We start from the raw sequence: 20,838 nt of genomic DNA, 5'->3' as shown, positions 1-20,838 counted from the left end.
CACTTTGAACGTCCACAGATTACAGAATGCCTCCATATGTGCATCGGAAACTACTACTGGTCTTCCAGGGAACGATCAAAGCGTAGACTGTTTGAGACACTGCTCCCTTGGAGGAAAGTGCGCATGGTGACTGTTATATTCAATTCCGATGCAATTTCTGTGGTTCATCAACACTCAGATAGTCCACAGATTACAGAATATTTCCAGATGTGCATCGGAAACTACTACTGGTCTTCCAGGGAATAATCAAATCGTAGACTGTTAGAGACATAACTACAATGGAGGAAAGTGCGAATGCTGACTGTTATATTCAATCCCGATGCAATTTCTGTGTTTCATCAACAGTCTGATAGACCACAGATTACAGAATGCCTCCAGATGTGCATCGGAAACTACTGCTGGTCTTCCAGGGAACGATCAAAGCGTAGACTGTTTGAGACATTACTCCCATGGAGGAAAGTGCGCATGGTGACTGTTGTATTCAATCCCGATGCAATTTCTGTGTTTCATCAACACTCTGACAGACCACTGATTACAGAATGCCTCCAGATGTGCATCGGAACTACTACTGGTCTTCCAGGGAATTATCAAAGCGTAGACTGTTTGAATAGACTGTTTGAGAATTACCCCCATGGAGGAAAGTGCGCATGGTGGCTGTTGTATTCAATGCCGATGCAATTTCTGTGTTTCATCAACACTCTGATAGTCCACAGATTACAGAATGCCTCCAGAAGTGAATCGGAAACTACTGCTGGTCTTCCAGGGAACGATCAAAGCGTAGACTGTTTGAGACATTACTCACATGGAGGAAAGTGCGCATGGTGACCGTTGTATTCAATCCCGATGCAATTTCTGTGTTTCATCAACACTCTGATAGTCCACAGATTGCAGAATGCCACCAGATGGGCATCGGAAACTACTACTGGTCTTCGAGGGAACGATCAAAGCGTAGACTGTTTGAGACATTACTTCCATGGAGGAAAGTGCGCATGGTGACTGTTGTATTAAATCCCGACGCAATTTCTGTGTTTCATCAACACTCAGATAGTTCACAGATTACAGAATGCCTCCAGATGTGCATCGGAAACTACTACTGGTCTTCCAGGGAAAGATCAAAGCGTAGGCTGTTAGAGACATTACTCCCATGGAGGAGAGTGCGCATGATGACTGTTGTATTTAATCCCGATGCAATTTATGTGATTCATCAACACTCTGATAGTCCACAGATTACAGAATGCCTCCAGTTGTGCATCGGAAACTACTACTGGTCTTCAAGGGAACGATCAAAGAGTAGACTGTTTGAGACACTGTTCGCATGGAGGAAAGTGTGCATGGTGACTGTTGTATTGAATCCTGATGCCATTTCTGTGTTCCATCAACACTCTGATAGTCCAAAGATTACAGATTGCCTCCAGATGAGCATCGGAAACTACTACTGGTCTTCAAGGGAACGATCAAAGCGTAGACTGTTTGAGACATTACTTCCAATGAGAAAAGGGCGCATGGTGACTGTTGTATTCAATCCCGACGCAATTTCTGTGTTTCATCAACACTCAGATAGGTCACAGATTACAGAATGCCTCCAGATGTGCATCGGGAACTACTACTGGTCTTCCAGGGAACGATCAAAGCGTAGACTGTTTGAGACATTACTCCCATGGTGGAAAGTGCGCATGGTGACTTTTGTATTCAATCCCGAGGCAATTTCTGTGTTTCAATACACACTTTGAAGGTACACAGATTACAGAATGCCTCCAGATGTGCATCGGAAACTGCTACTGGCCTTCCAGGGAACGATCAAAGCATAGACTGTTTGAGAATTACCCCCATGGAGGAAAGTGCGCATGGTGGCTGTTGTATTCAATGCCGATGCAATTTCTGTGTTTCATCAACACTCTGATAGTCCACAGATTACAGAATGGCACGAGACGTGCATCGGAACTTTTACTGGTCTCCCAGGGAACAATCAAAGCGTAGACTGTTTGAGACATTACTCCCGTGGAGGAAAGTGCGCACGGTGACTGGGTATTCAATCCAGATGCAATTATTGTGTTTCATCAACACTTTGGACGTCCACAGATTACAGAATGCCTCCATATGTGCATCGGAAACTACTACTGGTGTTCCAGGGAACGATCAAAGCGTAGACTGTTTGAGACACTGCTCCCTTGGAGGAAAGTGCGCATGGTGACTGTTATATTCAATTCCGATGCAATTATTGTGGTTCATCAACACTCAGATAGTCCAAAGATTACAGAATGCTTCCAGATGTGCATCGGAAACTACTACTGGTCTTCCAGGGAATAATCAAATCGTAGACTGTTAGAGACATTACTACAATGGAGGAAAGTGCGAATGCTGACTGTTATATTCAATCCCGATGCAATTTCTGTGTTTCATCAACAGTCTGATAGACCACAGATTACAGAATGCCTCCAGAAGTGAATCGGAAACTACTGCTGGTCTTCCAGGGAACGATCAAAGCGTAGACTGTTTGAGACATTACTCCCATGGAGGAAAGTGAGCATGGTGACCGTTGTATTCAATCCCGATGCAATTTCTGTGTTTCATCAACACTCTGATAGTCCACAGATTGCAGAATGCCACCAGATGGGCATCGGAAACTACTACTGGTCTTCCAGGGAATGATCAAAGCGTAGACTGTTAGAGACATTACTCCCATGGAGGAAAGTGCGCATGATGACTGTTGTATTTAATCCCGATGCAATTTATATGATTCATCAACACTCTGATAGTACACAGATTACAGAATGCCTACAGATGTGCATCGGTAACTACTACTGGTCTTCCAGGGAACGATCAAAGCGTAGACTGTTACAGACATTACTGCCATGGAGGAAAGTGCGCATGATGACTGTTGAATTTAATCCCGTTGCAATTTCTGTGTTTCATCAATACTCTGATAGTCCACAGATTACAGAATGCCTCCAGATGTGCATCGGAAACTACTACTGGTCTTCCAGGGAACGATCAAAGCGTAGACTGTTAGAGACATTTCTCCCATGGTGGAAAGTGCGTGTGGTGACTGTTGTATTCAATCCCGATGCAATTTCTGTGTTTCATCAGCACTATGATAGTCCACAGATTACAGAATGCCTCCAGATGTGCATCTGAAACTACTACTGGTCTTCCAGGGAACGATCAAAGCGTAGACTGTTAGAGACATTTCTCCCATGGTGGAAAGTGCGCGTGGGGACTGTTGTATTCAATCCCGATGCAATTTCTGTGTTTCATCAACACTCTGATAGTCCACAGATTTCAGATTGCCTCCAGTTGTGCTTCGGAAACTACTACTGGTCTTCCAGGGAACAATCAATGCGTAGACTGTTTGAGACATTACCTTTATGGAGGAAAGTGCGCATGGTGATTCTTGTATTCAATCCCGATGCAATTTCTGTGATTCATCAACACTTTGAAGGTCCACAGATTACAGAATACCACCAGATGTGCATCGGAAACTACTACTGGTCTTCCAAGGAACGATCAAAGCGTAGCCTGTTTGAGAATTACTCCCATGGAGGAGAGTGCGGATGGTGACTGTTGTATTCAATCCCGATGGAATTTCTCAGTTTCATCAACAGTCTGATAGTCCACAGATTGCAGAATGCCTCCAGATGTGCATCGGAAACTACTTCTCGTCTTCCAGGGTACGATCAAAAAATAGACTGCTTGAGACATTACGCCCATGGAGGAAAATGAGCATGGTGCCTGTTGTATTCAATCCCGATGCAATTTCTGTGTTTCATCTACAGTCGGATAGTCCACAGATTACAGAATGCCGCACAGATGTGCATCGTAAACTACTACTGCTCTTCCAGGGAACAATCAACACGTAGACTGTATGAGACATTACTCCCATGGAGGAAAGTGCGCATGGTGACTGTTGTATTCAATCCCGATGAAATTTCTGTGTTTCATCGACACTCTGATAGTCCACAGATTACAGATTGTCTCCAGATGTGCATCGGAAACTACTACTCGTCTTCCAGGGAACGATCAAAACATAGACTGTTAGAGACATTACTTCCATGGAGGAAAGTGCGCATGGTGCCTGTTGTATTCAATTCCGATGCAATTTTTGTGTTTCATCAACACTCTGATAGTCCACAGATTACAGAATGAAACCAGATGTGCATCGGAAACTACTACTGGTCTTCCAGGGAACGATCAAAGCGTAGTCTGTTTGAGACATACCTCCCGTAGAGGAAAGTGCGCATGGTGACTGTTGTATTCAATCCCGATGCAATTTCTGTGTTTCATCAACACTCTGACAGACCACTGATTACAGAATGCCTCCAGATGTGCATCGGAACTACTACTGGTCTTCCAGGGAACGATCAAAGCGTAGACTGTTTGAGACATTACTCAGACGGAGGAAAGTGCACTTGGTGACTGTAGTCAATCCCGATGCAATTTCTGTGTTTCATCAACAGTCTTATAGACCACAGATTACAGAATGCCTCCAGATATGCATCGGAAACTACTGCTAGTCTTCCAGGGAACGATCAAAGCGTAGACTGTTTGAGACATTACTCCCATGGAGGAAAGTGCGCATGGTGACCGTTGTATTCAATCCCGATGCAATTTCTGTGTTTCATCAACACTCTGATAGTCCACAGATTGCAGAATGCCACCAGATGGGCATCGGAAACTACTACTGGTCTTCGAGGGAACGATCAAAGCGTAGACTGTTTGAGACATTACTTCCATGGAGGAAAGTGCGCATGGTGACTGTTGTATTAAATCCCGACGCAATTTCTGTGTTTCATCAACACTCAGATAGTTCACAGATTACAGATTGCCTCCAGATGTGCATCGGAAACTACTACTGGTCTTCCAGGGAACGATGAAAGCGTAGACTGTTACAGACATTACTGCCATGGAGGAAAGTGCGCATGATGACTGTTGAATTTAATCCCGATGCAATTTTTGTGTTTCATCAATACTCTGATAGTCCACAGATTACAGAATGCCTCCAGATGTGCATCGGAAACTACTACTGGTCTTCCAGGGAACGATCAAAGCGTAGACTGTTAGAGACATTTCTCCCATGGTGGAAAGTGCGTGTGGTGACTGTTGTATTCAATCCCGAGGCAATTTCTGTGTTTCATCAGCACTATGATAGTCCACAGATTACAGAATGCCTCCAGATGTGCATCTGAAACTACTACTGGTCTTCCAGGGAACGATCAAAGCGTAGACTGTTAGAGACATTTCTCCCATGGTGGAAAGTGCGCGTGGGGACTGTTGTATTCAATCCCGATGCAATTTCTGTGTTTCATCAACACTCTGATAGTCCACAGATTTCAGATTGCCTCCAGTTGTGCTTCGGAAACTACTACTGGTCTTCCAGGGAACAATCAATGCGTAGACTGTTTGAGACATTACCTTTATGGAGGAAAGTGCGCATGGTGACTCTTGTATTCAATCCCGATGCAATTTCTGTGATTCATCAACACTTTGAAGGTCCACAGATTACAGAATACCACCAGATGTGCATCGGAAACTACTACTGGTCTTCCAAGGAACGATCAAAGCGTAGCCTGTTTGAGAATTACTCCCATGGAGGAGAGTGCGGATGGTGACTGTTGTATTCAATCCCGATGGAATTTCTCAGTTTCATCAACAGTCTGATAGTCCACAGATTGCAGAATGCCTCCAGATGTGCATCGGAAACTACTTCACGTCTTCCAGGGTACGATCAAAAAATAGACTGCTTGAGACATTACGCCCATGGAGGAAAATGAGCATGGTGCCTGTTGTATTCAATCCCGATGCAATTTCTGTGTTTCATCTACAGTCGGATAGTCCACAGATTACAGAATGCCGCCAGATGTGCATCGTAAACTACTACTGCTCTTCCAGGGAACAATCAACACGTAGACTGTATGAGACATTACTCCCATGGAGGAAAGTGCGCATGGTGACTGTTGTATTCAATCCCGATGAAATTTCTGTGTTTCATCGACACTCTGATAGTCCACAGATTACAGATTGTCTCCAGATGTGCATCGGAAACTACTACTCGTCTTCCAGGGAACGATCAAAACATAGACTGTTAGAGACATTACTTCCATGGAGGAAAGTGCGCATGGTGCCTGTTGTATTCAATTCCGATGCAATTTTTGTGTTTCATCAACACTCTGATAGTCCACAGATTACAGAATGAAACCAGATGTGCATCGGAAACTACTACTGGTCTTCCAGAGAACGATCAAAGCGTAGTCTGTTTGAGACATACCTCCCGTGGAGGAAAGTGCGCATGGTGACTGTTGTATTCAATCCCGATGCAATTTCTGTGTTTCATCAACACTCTGACAGACCACTGATTACAGAATGCCTCCAGATGTGCATCGGAACTACTACTGGTCTTCCAGGGAACGATCAAAGCGTAGACTGTTTGAGACATTACTCAGACGGAGGAAAGTGCACTTGGTGACTGTAGTCAATCCCGATGCAATTTCTGTGTTTCATCAACAGTCTGATAGACCACAGATTACAGAATGCCTCCAGATATGCATCGGAAACTACTGCTAGTCTTCCAGGGAACGATCAAAGCGTAGACTGTTTGAGACATTACTCCCATGGAGGAAAGTGCGCATGGTGACCGTTGTATTCAATCCCGATGCAATTTCTGTGTTTCATCAACACTCTGATAGTCCACAGATTGCAGAATGCCACCAGATGGGCATCGGAAACTACTACTGGTCTTCGAGGGAACGATCAAAGCGTAGACTGTTTGAGACATTACTTCCATGGAGGAAAGTGCGCATGGTGACTGTTGTATTAAATCCCGACGCAATTTCTGTGTTTCATCAACACTCAGATAGTTCACAGATTACAGATTGCCTCCAGATGTGCATCGGAAACTACTACTGGTCTTCCAGGGAACGATGAAAGCGTAGACTGTTACAGACATTACTGCCATGGAGGAAAGTGCGCATGATGACTGTTGAATTTAATCCCGATGCAATTTTTGTGTTTCATCAATACTCTGATAGTCCACAGATTACAGAATGCCTCCAGATGTGCATCGGAAACTACTACTGGTCTTCCAGGGAACGATCAAAGCGTAGACTGTTAGAGACATTTCTCCCATGGTGGAAAGTGCGTGTGGTGACTGTTGTATTCAATCCCGAGGCAATTTCTGTGTTTCATCAGCACTATGATAGTCCACAGATTACAGAATGCCTCCAGATGTGCATCTGAAACTACTACTGGTCTTCCAGGGAACGATCAAAGCGTAGACTGTTAGAGACATTTCTCCCATGGTGGAAAGTGCGCGTGGGGACTGTTGTATTCAATCCCGATGCAATTTCTGTGTTTCATCAACACTCTGATAGTCCACAGATTACAGATTGTCTCCAGATGTGCATCAGAAACTACTACTGGTCTTCCTTGGAGCGATCAAAGCGTAGACTGTTTCAGACATTACTCCCATGGAGGAAAGTGCGCATGTTGACTCTTGTATTCAATCCCGATGCAATTTCTGTGATTCATCAACACTTTGAAGGTCCACAGATTACAGAATACCACCAGATGTGCATCGGAACCTACTACTGGTCTTCCAAGGAACGATCAAAGCGTAGCCTGTTTGAGAATTACTCCCATGGAGGAGAGTGGGGATGGTGACTGTTGTATTCAATCCCGATGGAGTTTCTCAGTTTCATCAACAGTCTGATAGTCCACAGATTGCAGAATGCCTCCAGATGTGCATCGGAAACTACTTCACGTCTTCCAGGGTACGATCAAAGAATAGACTGCTTGAGACATTACGCCCATGGAGGAAAATGAGCATGGTGCCTGTTGTATTCAATCCCGATGCAATATCTGTGTTTCATCTACAGTCGGATTGTCCACAGATTACAGAATGCCGCCAGATGTGCATCGTAAACTACTACTGCTCTTCCAGGGAACGATCAACACGTAGACTGTATGAGACATTACTCCCATGGAGGAAAGTGCGCATGGTGACTGTTGTATTCAATCCCGATGAAATTTCTGTGTTTCATCGACACTCTGATAGTCCACAGATTACAGATTGTCTCCAGATGTGCATCGGAAACTACTACTCGTCTTCCAGGGAACGATCAAAACATAGACTGTTTGAGTCATTACTCCCATAAAGGAAAGTGCGAATGGTGACTGTTGTATTCAATCCCGATGCAATGTCTGTGTTTCATCAACACTCTGATAGTCCACAGATTGCAGAATGCCACCACATGGGCATCGGAAACTACTACTGGTCTTCCAGGGATTAATCAAATCGTAGACTGTTAGAGACAGTACTACAATGGAGGAAAGTGCGAATGCTGACTGTTATATTCAATCCCGATGCAATTTCTGTGTTTCATCAACAGTCTGATAGACCACAGATTACAGAATGCCTCCAGATGTGCATCGGAAACTACTACTGGTCTTCGAGGGAACGATCAAAGCGTAGACTGTTTGAGACATTACTTCCATGGAGGAAAGTGCGCATGGTGACTGTTGTATTAAATCCCGACGCAATTTCTGTGTTTCATCAACACTCAGATAGTTCACAGATTACAGATTGCCTCCAGATGTGCATCGGAAACTACTACTGGTCTTCCAGGGAATGATCAAAGCGTAGGCTGTTAGAGACATTACTCCCATGGAGGAGAGTGCGCATGATGACTGTTGTATTTAATCCCGATGCAATTTATGTGATTCATCAACACTCTGATAGTCCACAGATTGCAGAATGCCACCAGATGGGCATTGGAAACTACTACTGGTCTTCCAGGGAACGATCAAAGCGTAGACTGTTTGAGACATTACTCCCATGGTGGAAAGTGCGCATGGTGACTTTTGTATTCAATCCCTAGGCAATTTCTGTGTTTCAATACACACTTTGAAGGTACACAGATTACAGAATGCCTCCAGATGTGCATCGGAAACTGCTACTGGCCTTCCAGGGAACGATCAAAGCATAGACTGTTTGAGAATTACCACCATGGAGGAAAGTGCGCATGGTGGCTGTTGTATTCAATCCCGATGCAATTTCTGTGTTTCATCAACACTCTGATAGTCCACAGATTACAGAATGCCTCCAGATGTGCTGCGGAAACTACTACTGGTCTTCCAGGGAACGATCAAAGCGTAGACAGTTTGAGACATTTCTCCCATGGAGGAAAGTGCGCATGGTGTCTGTTGTATTCAATCCCGATTCTATTTCTGTGTTTCATCAACACTCTGATACTCCACAGATTACAGAATGCCACGAGACGTGCATCGGAACTACTACTGGTCTCCCAGGGAACGATCAAAGCGTAGACTGTTTGAGACATTACTCCCGTGGAGGAAAGTGCGCATGGTGACTGGGTATTCAATCCAGATGCAATTATTGTGTTTCATCAACACTTTGAAAGTCCACAGATTACAGAATGCCTCCATATGTGCATCGGAAACTACTACTGGTCTTCCAGGGAACGATCAAAGCGTAGACTGTTTGAGACACTGCTCCCTTGGAGGAAAGTGCGCATGGTGACTGTTATATTCAATTCCGATGCAATTTCTGTGGTTCATCAACACTCAGATAGTCCACAGATTACAGAATGCTTCCAGATGTGCATTGGAAACTACTACTGGTCTTCCAGGGAATAATCAAATCGTAGACTGTTAGAGACATTACTACAATGGAGGAAAGTGCGAATGCTGACTGTTATATTCAATCCCGATGCAATTTCTGTGTTTCATCAACAGTCTGATAGACCACAGATTACAGAATGCCTCCAGATGTGCATCGGAAACTACTACTGGTCTTCGAGGGAACGATCAAAGCGTAGACTGTTTTAGACATTACTTCAATGGAGGAAAGTGCGCATGGTGACTGTTGTATTAAATCCCGACGCAATTTCTGTGTTTCATCAACACTCAGATAGTCCACAGATTACAGAATGCCTCCAGATGTGCATCGGAAACTACTACTGGCCTTCCTGGGAACGATCAAAGCGTAGACTGTTTGAGAATTATCCCCATGGAGGAAAGTGCGCATGGTGCCTGTTGTATTCAATTACGATGCAATTTCTGTGTTTCATCAACACTCTGATAGTCCACAGATTACAGAATGCCACCAGATGTGCATCGGAAACTACTACTGACTTCCAGCTAACGATCAAAGCGTAGACTGTTTGAGACATTATTCCCATGGAGGAAAGTGGGCATGGTGATTGTTGTACTCAATCCCGATTCAATTTCTGTGTTTCATCAACAGTCTGATAGTCCACAGATTACAGAATGCCTCCATATGTGCATCGTAAACTACAACTGCTCTTCCAGGGAACGATCAAAACGTAGACTGTATGAGACATTACTCCCATGGAGGAAAGTGCGCATGGTGACTGTTGTATTCAATCCCGATGCAATTTCTGTGTTTCATCAACACTCTGATAGTCCACAGATTACAGATTGTCTTCAGATGTGCATCGGAAACTACTATTGGTCTTCCAGGGAACGATCAAAACGTAGACTGTTTGAGTCATTACTCCCATAAAGGAAAGTGCGAATGGTGACTGTTGTATTCAGTCCCGATGCAATTTCTGTGTTTCATTAACACTCTGATAGTCCACAGATAACAGAATGCCTCAAGATGAGCATCGGAAACTACTACTGGTCTTCCAGGGAACTATCAAAGCATAGACTGTTTGAGACATTACTCCCATGGAGGAACGTTCACATGGTGACTGTTGTATTCAATCCCGATGCAATTTCTGTGTTTCATCAGCACTCTGATAGTCCACAGATTACAGAACGCCTGCAGATGTGCATAGGAAACTACTACTATTCTTCCAGGGAACGATCAAATCGTAGACTGTTAGAGACATTACTCCCATGGAGGAAAGTGCGCATGGTGCCTGTTGTATTCAATTACGATGCAATTTTTGTGTTTCATCAACACTCTGATAGTCCACAGATTACAGAATGCCACCAGATGTGCATCGGAAACTACTACTGGTCTTCCAGGGAACGATCAAAGCGTAGTCAGTTTGAGACATACCTCCCGTGGAGGAAAGTGCGCATGGTGACTGTTGTATTCAATCCCGATGCAATTTCTGTGTTTCATCAACAGTCTGATAGTCCACAGATTACAGAATGCCTCCAGATGTGCATCGTAAACTACTACTGCTCTTCCAGGGAACGATCAAAACGTAGACTGTATGAGACATTACTCCCATGGAGGAAAGTGCGCATGGTGACTGTTGTATTCAATCCCGATGCAATTTCTGTGTTAAATCAACACTCTGATAGTCCACAGATTACAGATTGTCTTCAGATGTGCATCGGAAACTACTACTGGTCTTCCCGGGAACGATCAAAACGTAGACTGTTTGAGTCGTTACTCCCATAAAGGAAAGTGCGAATGGTGACTGTTGTATTCAGTCCCGATGCAATTTCTGTGTTTCATTAACACTCTGATAGTCCACAGATTACAGAATGCCTCAAAATGAGCATCGGAAACTACTACTGGTCTTCCAGGGAACGATCAAAGCATAGACTGTTTGAGACATTACTCCCATGGAGGAACGTTCTCATGGTGACTGTTGTATTCAATCCCAATGCAATCTCTGTGTTTCATCAGCACTCTGATAGTCCACAGATAACAGAGCGCCTGCAGATGTGCATAGGAAACTACTACTGGTCTTCCAGGGAACGATCAAATCGTAGACTGTTAGAGACATTACTCCCATGGAGGAAAGTGCGCATGGTGCCTGTTGTATTCAATTCCGATGCAATTTTTGTGTTTCATCAACACTCTGATAGTCCACAGATTACAGAATGCCACCAGATGTGCATCGGAAACTACTACTGGTCTTCCAGGGAACGATCAAAGCGTAGACTGTTTGAGACATTACTCCCATGGTGGAAAGTGCGCATGGTGACTGTTGTATTCAATCCCGATTCTATTTCTGTGTTTCATCAACACTCTGATACTCCACAGATTACAGAATGCCACGAGACGTGCATCGGAACTACTACTGGTCTCCCAGGGAACGATCAAAGCGTAGACTGTTTGAGACATTACTCCCGTGGAGGAAAGTGCGCATGGTGACTGGGTATTCAATCCAGATGCAATTATTGTGTTTCATCAACACTTTGAAAGTCCACAGATTACTGAATGCCTCCATATGTGCATCGGAAACTACTACTGGTCTTCCAGGGAACGATCAAAGCGTAGACTGTTTGAGACATTATTCCCATGGAGGAAAGTGGGCATGGTGACTGTTGTACTCAATCCCGATGCAATTTCTGTGTTTCATCAACAGTCTGATAGTCCACAGATTACAGAATGCCTCCAGATGTGCATCGGAAACTACTACTGGTCTTCGAGGGAACGATCAAAGCGTAGACTGCTTGAGACATTACTTCCATGGAGTGCGCATGGTGACTGTAGTCTTAAATCCCGACGCAATTTCTGTGTTTCATCAACACTCAGATAGTCCACAGATTACAGAATGCCTCCAGATGTGCATCGGAAACTACTACTGGCCTTCCAGGGAACGATCAAAGCGTAGACTGTTTGGACACTACTCCCATGGAGGAAAGTGCGCATGGTGACTGTTGTATTCAATCCCGATGCAATTTCTGTGTTTCATCAACACTCTGATAGTCCACAGATAACAGATTGCCTTCAGATGTGCATCGGAAACTACTACTTGTCTTCCAGGGAACGATGAAAGCGTAGCCTGTTGGAGACATTACTCCCATGGAGGAAAGTGCGCATGGTGACTGTTGTATTCAATCCCGAGGCAATTTCTGTGTTTCAATCCACACTTTGAAGGTCCAGAGATTACAGAATGCCTCCAGATGTGCATCGGAAACTACAACAGGTCTCCCAGGGAACGATCAAAGCGTAGACTGTTTGAGAATTACCCCATGGAGGAAAGAGGGCATGGTGTCTGTTGTATTCAATCCCGCTCCAATATCTGTGTTTCATCATCACTCTGATAGTCCACAGATTTCAGATTGCCTCCAGATGTGCTTCGGAAGCTACTACTGGTCTTCCAGGGAACGATCAATGCGTAGACTGTTTGAGACATTACTTTTATGGAGGAAAGTGCGCATGGTGACTGTTGTATCCAATCCCGATGCAATTTCTGTGTTTCATCAACACTATGATAGTCCACAGATTACAGAATGCCTCCAGAAATGCATCAGAAACTACTACTGACTTCCAGCTAACGATCAAAGCGTAGACTGTTTGAGACATTATTCCCATGGAGGAAAGTGGGCATGGTGACTGTTGTACTCAATCCCGATGCAATTTCTGTGTTTCATCAACAGTCTGATAGTCCACAGATTACAGAATGCCTCCAGATGTGCATCGTAAACTACTACTGCTCTTCCAGGGAACGATCAAATCCTAGACTGTATGAGACATTACTCCCATGGAGGAAAGTGCGCATGGTGACTGTTGTATTCAATTCCGATGCAATTTCTGTGTTTCATCAACACTCTGATAGTCCACAGACTACAGATTGTCTTCAGATGTGCATCGGAAACTACTACTGGTCTTCCAGGGAACGATCAAAACGTAGACTGTTTGAGTCATTACTCCCATAAAGGAAAGTGCGAATGGTGACTGTTGTATTCAGTCCCGATGCAATTTCTGTGTTTCATTAACACTCTGATAGTCCACAGATTACAGAATGCCTCAAGATGAGCATCGGAAACTACTACTGGTCTTCCAGGGAACGATCAAAGCATAGACTGTTTGAGACATTACTCCCATGGAGAAACTTTCTCATGGTGACTGTTGTATTCAATCCCGATGCAATTTCTGTGTTTCATCAGCACTCTGATAGTCCACAGATTACAGAACGCCTGCAGATGTGCATAGGAAACTACTACTGGTCTTCCATGGAACGATCAAATCGTAGACAGTTAGAGACATTACTCCCATGGAGGAAAGTGCGCATGGTGCCTGTTGTATTCAATTCCGATGCAATTTTTGTGTTTCATCAACACTCTGATAGTCCACAGATTACAGAATGCCACCAGATGTGCATCGGAAACTACTACTGGTCTTCCAGGGAACGATCAAAGCGTAGTCAGTTTGAGACATACCTCCCGTGGAGGAAAGTGCGCATGGTGACTGTTGTATTCAATCCCGATGCAATTTCTGTGTTTCATCAACAGTCTGATAGTCCACAGATTACAGAATGCCTCCAGATGTGCATCGTAAACTACTACTGCTCTTCCAGGGAACGATCAAAACGTAGACTGTTAGAGACATTACTCCCATGGAGGAAAGTGCGCATGATGACTGTTGTATGTAATCCCGATGCAATTTCTGTGTTTCATCAACACTCAGATAGTTCACAGATTACAGATTGCCTCCAGATGTGCATCGGAAACTGCTACTGGCCTTCCAGGGAACGATCAAAGCATAGACTGTTTGAGAATTACCCCCATGGAGGAAAGTGCGCATGGTGGCTGTTGTATTCAATCCCGATGCAATTTCTGTGTTTCATCAACACTCTGATAGTCCACAGATTACAGAATGCCACGAGACGTGCATCGGAACTATTACTGGTCTCCCAGGGAACAATCAAAGCGTAGACTGTTTGAGACATGACTCCCGTGGATTAAAGTGCGCATGGTGACTGGGTATTCAATCCAGATGCAATTATTGTGTTTCATCAACACTTTGAACGTCCACAGATTACAGAATGCCTCCATATGTGCATCGGAAACTACTATTGGTCTTCCAGGGAACGATCAAAGCGTAGACTGTTTGAGACACTGCTCCATTGGAGGAAAGTGCGCATGGTGACTGTTATATTCAATTCCGATGCAATTTCTGTGGTTCATCAACACTCAGATAGTCCACAGGTTACAGAATGCTTCCAGATGTGCATCGGAAACTACTACTGGTCTTCCAGGGAATAATCAAATTGTAGACTGTTAGAGACATTACTACAATGGAGGAAAGTGCGAATGCTGACTGTTATATTCAATCCCGATGCAATTTCTGTGTTTCATCAACAGTCTGATAGACCACAGATTACAGAATGCCTCCAGATGTGCATCGGAAACTACTGTTGGTCTTCCAGGGAACGATCAAAGCGTAGACTGTTTGAGACATTACTCCCATGGAGGAAAGTGCGCATGGTGACTGTTGTATTCAATCCCGATGCAATTTCTGTGTTTCATCAACACTCTGACAGACCACTGATTACAGAATGCCTCCAGATGTGCATCGGAACTACTACTGGTCTTCCAGGGAACGATCAAAGCGTAGACTGTTTGAGACATTACTCAGACGGAGGAAAGTGCACTTGGTGACTGTAGTCAATCCCGATGCAATTTCTGTGTTTCATCAACAGTCTGATAGACCACAGATTACAGAATGCCTCCAGATGTGCATCGGAAACTACTACTGGTCTCCCAGGGAACGATCAAAGCGTAGACTGTTTGAGACATTACTCCCGTGGAGAAAAGGGCGCATGGTGACTGTTGTATTCAATCCCGACGCAATTTCTGTGTTCCATCAACACTCTGATAGTCCACAGATTACAGATTGCCTCCAGATGAGCATCGGAAACTACTACTGGTCTTCAAGGGAACGATCAAAGCGTAGACTGTTTGAGACATTACTTCCATGGAGAAAAGGGCGCATGGTGACTGTTGTATTCAATCCCGACGCAATTTCTGTGTTTCATCAACACTCAGATATTTCACAGATTACAGAATGCCTCCAGATGTGCATCGGTATCTACTACTGGTCTTCCAGGGAACGATCAAAACGTAGACTGTTTGAGACATTACTCCCATGGTGGAAAGTGCGCATGGTGACTTTTGTATTCAATCCCTAGGCAATTTCTGTGTTTCAATACACACTTTGAAGGTACACAGATTACAGAATGCCTCCAGATGTGCATCGGAAACTGCTACTGGCCTTCCAGAGAACGATCAAAGCATAGACTGTTTGAGAATTACCCCCATGGAGGAAAGTGCGCATGGTGGCTGTTGTATTCAATCCCGATGCAATTTCTGTGTTTCATCAACACTCTGATAGTCCACAGATTACAGAATGCCTCCAGATGTGCTGCGGAAACTACTACTGGTCTTCCAGGGAACGATCAAAGCGTAGACAGTTTGAGACATTTCTCCCATGGAGGAAAGTGCGCATGGTGTCTGTTGTATTCAATCCCGATTCTATTTCTGTGTTTCATCAACACTCTGATACTCCACAGATTACAGAATGCCACGAGACGTGCATCGGAACTACTACTGGTCTCCCAGGGAACGATCAAAGCGTAGACTGTTTGAGACATTACTCCCGTGGAGGAAAGTGCGCATGGTGACTGGGTATTCAATCCAGATGCAATTATTGTGTTTCATCAACACTTTGAAAGTCCACTGATTACAGAATGCCTCCATATGTGCATCGGAAACTACTACTGGTCTTCCAGGGAACGATCAAAGCGTAGACTGTTTGAGACACTGCTCCCTTGGAGGAAAGTGCGCATGGTGACTGTTGTATTAAATCCCGACGCAATTTCGGTGTTTCATCAACACTCAGATAGTCCACAGATTACAGAATGCTTCCAGATGTGCATCGGAAACTACTACTGGTCTTCCAGGGAATAATCAAATCGTAGACTGTTAGAGACAGTACTACAATGGAGGAAAGTGCGAATGCTGACTGTTATATTCAATCCCGATGCAATTTCTGTGTTTCATCAACAGTCTGATAGACCACAGATTACAGAATGCCTCCAGATGTGCATCGGAAACTACTACTGGTCTTCGAAGGAACGATCAAAGCGTAGACTGTTTGAGACATTACTTCCATGGAGGAAAGTGCGCATGGTGACTGTTGTATTAAATCCCGACGCAATTTCTGTGTTTCATCAACACTCAGATAGTCCACAGATTACAGAATGCCTCCAGATGTGCATCGGAAACTACTACTGGCCTTCCTGGGAACGATCAAAGCGTAGACTGTTTGAGAATTATCCCCATGGAGGAAAGTGCGCATGGTGACTGTTGTATTCAATCCCGATGCAATTTCTGTGTTTCATCAACACTCTGATAGTCCACAGATAACAGATTGCCTCCAGATGTGCATCGGAAACTACTACTTGTCTTCCAGGGAACGATCAAAGCGTAGACTGTTGGAGACATTACTCCCGTGGAGGAAAATGCGCATGGTGACTGTTGTATTCAATCCCGAGGCAATTTCTGTGTTTCAATCCACACTTTGAAGGTCCAGAGATTACAGAATGCCTCCAGATGTGCATCGGAAACTACTACAGGTCTCCCAGGGAACGATCAAAGCGTAGACTGTTTGAGAATTACCCCATGGAGGAAAGAGTTCATGGTGTCTGTTGTATTCAATCCCGCTCGAATATCTGTGTTTCATCATCACTCTGATAGTCCACAGATTTCAGATTGCCTCCAGATGTGCTTCGGAAACTACTACTGGTCTTCCAGGGAACGATCAATGCGTAGACTGTTTGAGACATTACCTTTATGGAGGAAAGTGCGCATGGTGACTGTTGTATTCAATCCCGATGCAATTTCTGTGTTTCATCAACACTACGATAGTCCACAGTTTACAGAATGCCTCCAGATATGCATCAGAAACTACTACTGACTTCCAGCTAACGATCAAAGCGTAGACTGTTTGAGACATTATTCCCATGGAGGAAAGTGGGCATGGTGATTGTTGTACTCAATCCCGATGCAATTTCTGTGTTTCATCAACAGTCTGATAGTCCACAGATTACAGAATGCCTCCAGATGTGCATCGTAAACTACAACTGCTCTTCCAGGGAACGATCAAAACGTAGACTGTATGAGACATTACTCCCATGGAGGAAAGTGCGCATGGTGACTGTTGTATTCAATCCCGATGCAATTTCTGTGTTTCATCAACACTCTGATAGTCCACAGATTACAGATTGTCTTCAGATGTGCATCGGAAACTACTACTGGTCTTCCAGGGAACGATCAAAACGTAGACTGTTTGAGTCATTACTCCCATAAAGGAAAGTGCGAATGGTGACTGTTGTATTCAGTTCCGATGCAATTTCTGTGTTTCATTAACAATCTGATAGTCCACAGATTACACAATGCCTTCAAGATGAGCATCGGAAACTACTACTGGTCTTCCAGGGAACGATCAAAGCATAGACTGTTTGAGACATTACTCCCATGGAGGAACGTTCTCATGGTGACTGTTGTATTCAATCCCGATGCAATTTCTGTGTTTCATCAGCACTCTGATAGTCCACAGATTACAGAACGCCTGCAGATGTGCATAGGAAACTACTACTGGTCTTCCAGGGAACGATCAAATCGTAGACTGTTAGAGACATTACTCCCATGGAGGAAAGTGCGCATGGTGCCTGTTGTATTCAATTCCGATGCAATTTTTGTGTTTCATCAACACTCTGATAGTCCACAGATTACAGAATGCCACCAGATGTGCATCGGAAACTACTACTGGTCTTCCAGGGAACGATCAAAGCGTAGTCAGTTTGAGACATACCTCCCGTGGAGGAAAGTGCGCATGGTGACTGTTGTATTCAATCCCGATGCAATTTCTGTGTTTCATCAACAGTCTGATAGTCCACAGATTACAGAATGCCTCCAGATGTGCATCGTAAACTACTACTGCTCTTCCAGGGAACGATCAAAACGTAGACTGTATGAGACATTACTCCCATGGAGGAAAGTGCGCATGGTGACTGTTGTATTCAATCCCGATGCAATTTCTGTGTTTCATCAACACTCTGATAGTCCACAGATTACAGATTGTCTTCAGATGTGCATCGGAAACTACTACTGGTCTTCCCGGGAACGATCAAAACGTAGACTGTTTGAGTCATTACTCCCATAAAGGAAAGTGCGAATGGTGACTGTTGTATTCAGTCCCGATGCAATTTCTGTGTTTTATTAACACTCTGATAGTCCACAGATTACAGAATGCCTCAAGATGAGCATCGGAAAATACTACTGATATTCCAGGGAGCGATCAAAGCATAGACTGTTTGAGACATTACTCCCATGGAGGAACGTTCTCATGGTGACTCTTGTATTCAATCCCGACGCAATTTCTGTGTTTCATCAGCACTCTGATAGTCCACAGATTACAGAATGCATCCAGATGTGCATAGGAAACTACTACTGGTCTTCCAGGGAACGATCAAATCGTAGACTCTTAGAGACATTACTTCCATGGAGGAAAGTGCGCATGGTGCCTCCTGTACTCAATCACGATGCAATATCTTTGTTTCATCAACACTCTGATAGTCCACAGATTACAGAATGCCACCAGATGGGCATCGGAAACTACTACTGGTCTTCCAGGGAACGATCAAAGCGTAGTCTGTTTGAGACATACCTCCCGTGGAGGAAAGTACGAATGGTGACTGTTGTATTAAATCCCGATGCAATTTCTGTGTTTCATCAACACTCTGACAGTCCACTTATTACAGATTGCCTCCAGATGTGCTTCGGAAATTACTACTGGTCTTCCAGAGAACGATCAAAGCGTAGACTGTTTGAGACATAACTTTTATAGAGGAAAGTGCTTTTGGTGACTGTTGTATTCAATCCCGATGCAATTACTGTGATTCATCAACAATCTGATAGTCCACAGATTACAGAATGCAACGAGATTTGCATCGGAAACTACTACTGGTCTTCCAGGGAACGATCAAAGCGTAGACTGTTTGAGACATTACTCCCATGGAGGAACGTTCTCATGGTGACTCTTGTATTCAATCCCGATGCAATTTCTGTGTTTCATCAGCACTCTGATAGTCCACAGATTACAGAATGCATCCAGATGTGCATAGGAAACTACTACTGGTCTTCCAGGGAACGATCAAATCGTAGACTGTTAGAGACATTACTTCCATGGAGGAAAGTGCGCATGGTGCCTCCTGTACTCAATCACGATGCAATATCTTTGTTTCATCAACACTCTGATAGTCCACAGATTACAGAATGCCACCAGATGGGCATCGGAAACTACTACTGGTCTTCCAGGGAACGATCAAAGCGTAGTCTGTTTGAGACATACCTCCCGTGGAGGAAAGTACGAATGGTGACTGTTGTATTAAATCCCGATGCAATTTCTGTGTTTCATCAACACTCTGACAGTCCACTAATTACAGATTGCCTCCAGATGTGCTTCGGAAATTACTACTGGTCTTCCAGAGACCGATCAAAGCGTAGACTGTTTGAGACATAACTTTTATAGAGGAAAGTGCTTTTGGTGACTGTTGTATTCAATCCCGATGCAATTACTGTGATTCATCAACACTCTGATAGTCCACAGATTACAGAATGCAACTAGATTTGCATCGGAAACTACTACTGGTCTTCCAGGGAACGATCAAAGCGTAGACTGTTTGAGACATTACTCCCACGGAGGAAGGTGCGCAAGGTGACAGTTGTATTCAATCCCGATGCAATTTCTGTGTTTCATCAACACTCTCATACTCCACAGATTGCAGAATGCCACCAGATGGGCATCGGAACTACTACTGGTCTTCCAGGGAATTATCAAAGCGTAGACTGTTTGAGACATTACTCCCACGGACTAAAGTGCACTTGGTGACTGTAGTCAATCCCGATGCAATTTCTGTGTTTCATCAACAGTCTGATAGACCACAGATTACAGAATGCCTCCAGAAGTGAATCGGAAACTACTGCTGGTCTTCCAGGGAACCATCAAAGCGTAGACTGTTTGAGACATTACTCCCAAGGAGGAAAGTGCTCATGGTGACCGTTGTATTCAATCCCGATGCAATTTCTGTGTTTCATCAACACTCT

This window comes from Schistocerca gregaria, unplaced genomic scaffold, assembly GCF_023897955.1.
Source record: "Schistocerca gregaria isolate iqSchGreg1 unplaced genomic scaffold, iqSchGreg1.2 ptg000333l, whole genome shotgun sequence".
NCBI classification, from domain to species: domain Eukaryota; kingdom Metazoa; phylum Arthropoda; class Insecta; order Orthoptera; family Acrididae; genus Schistocerca; species Schistocerca gregaria.
This window is presented reverse-complemented; position numbering follows the sequence as displayed.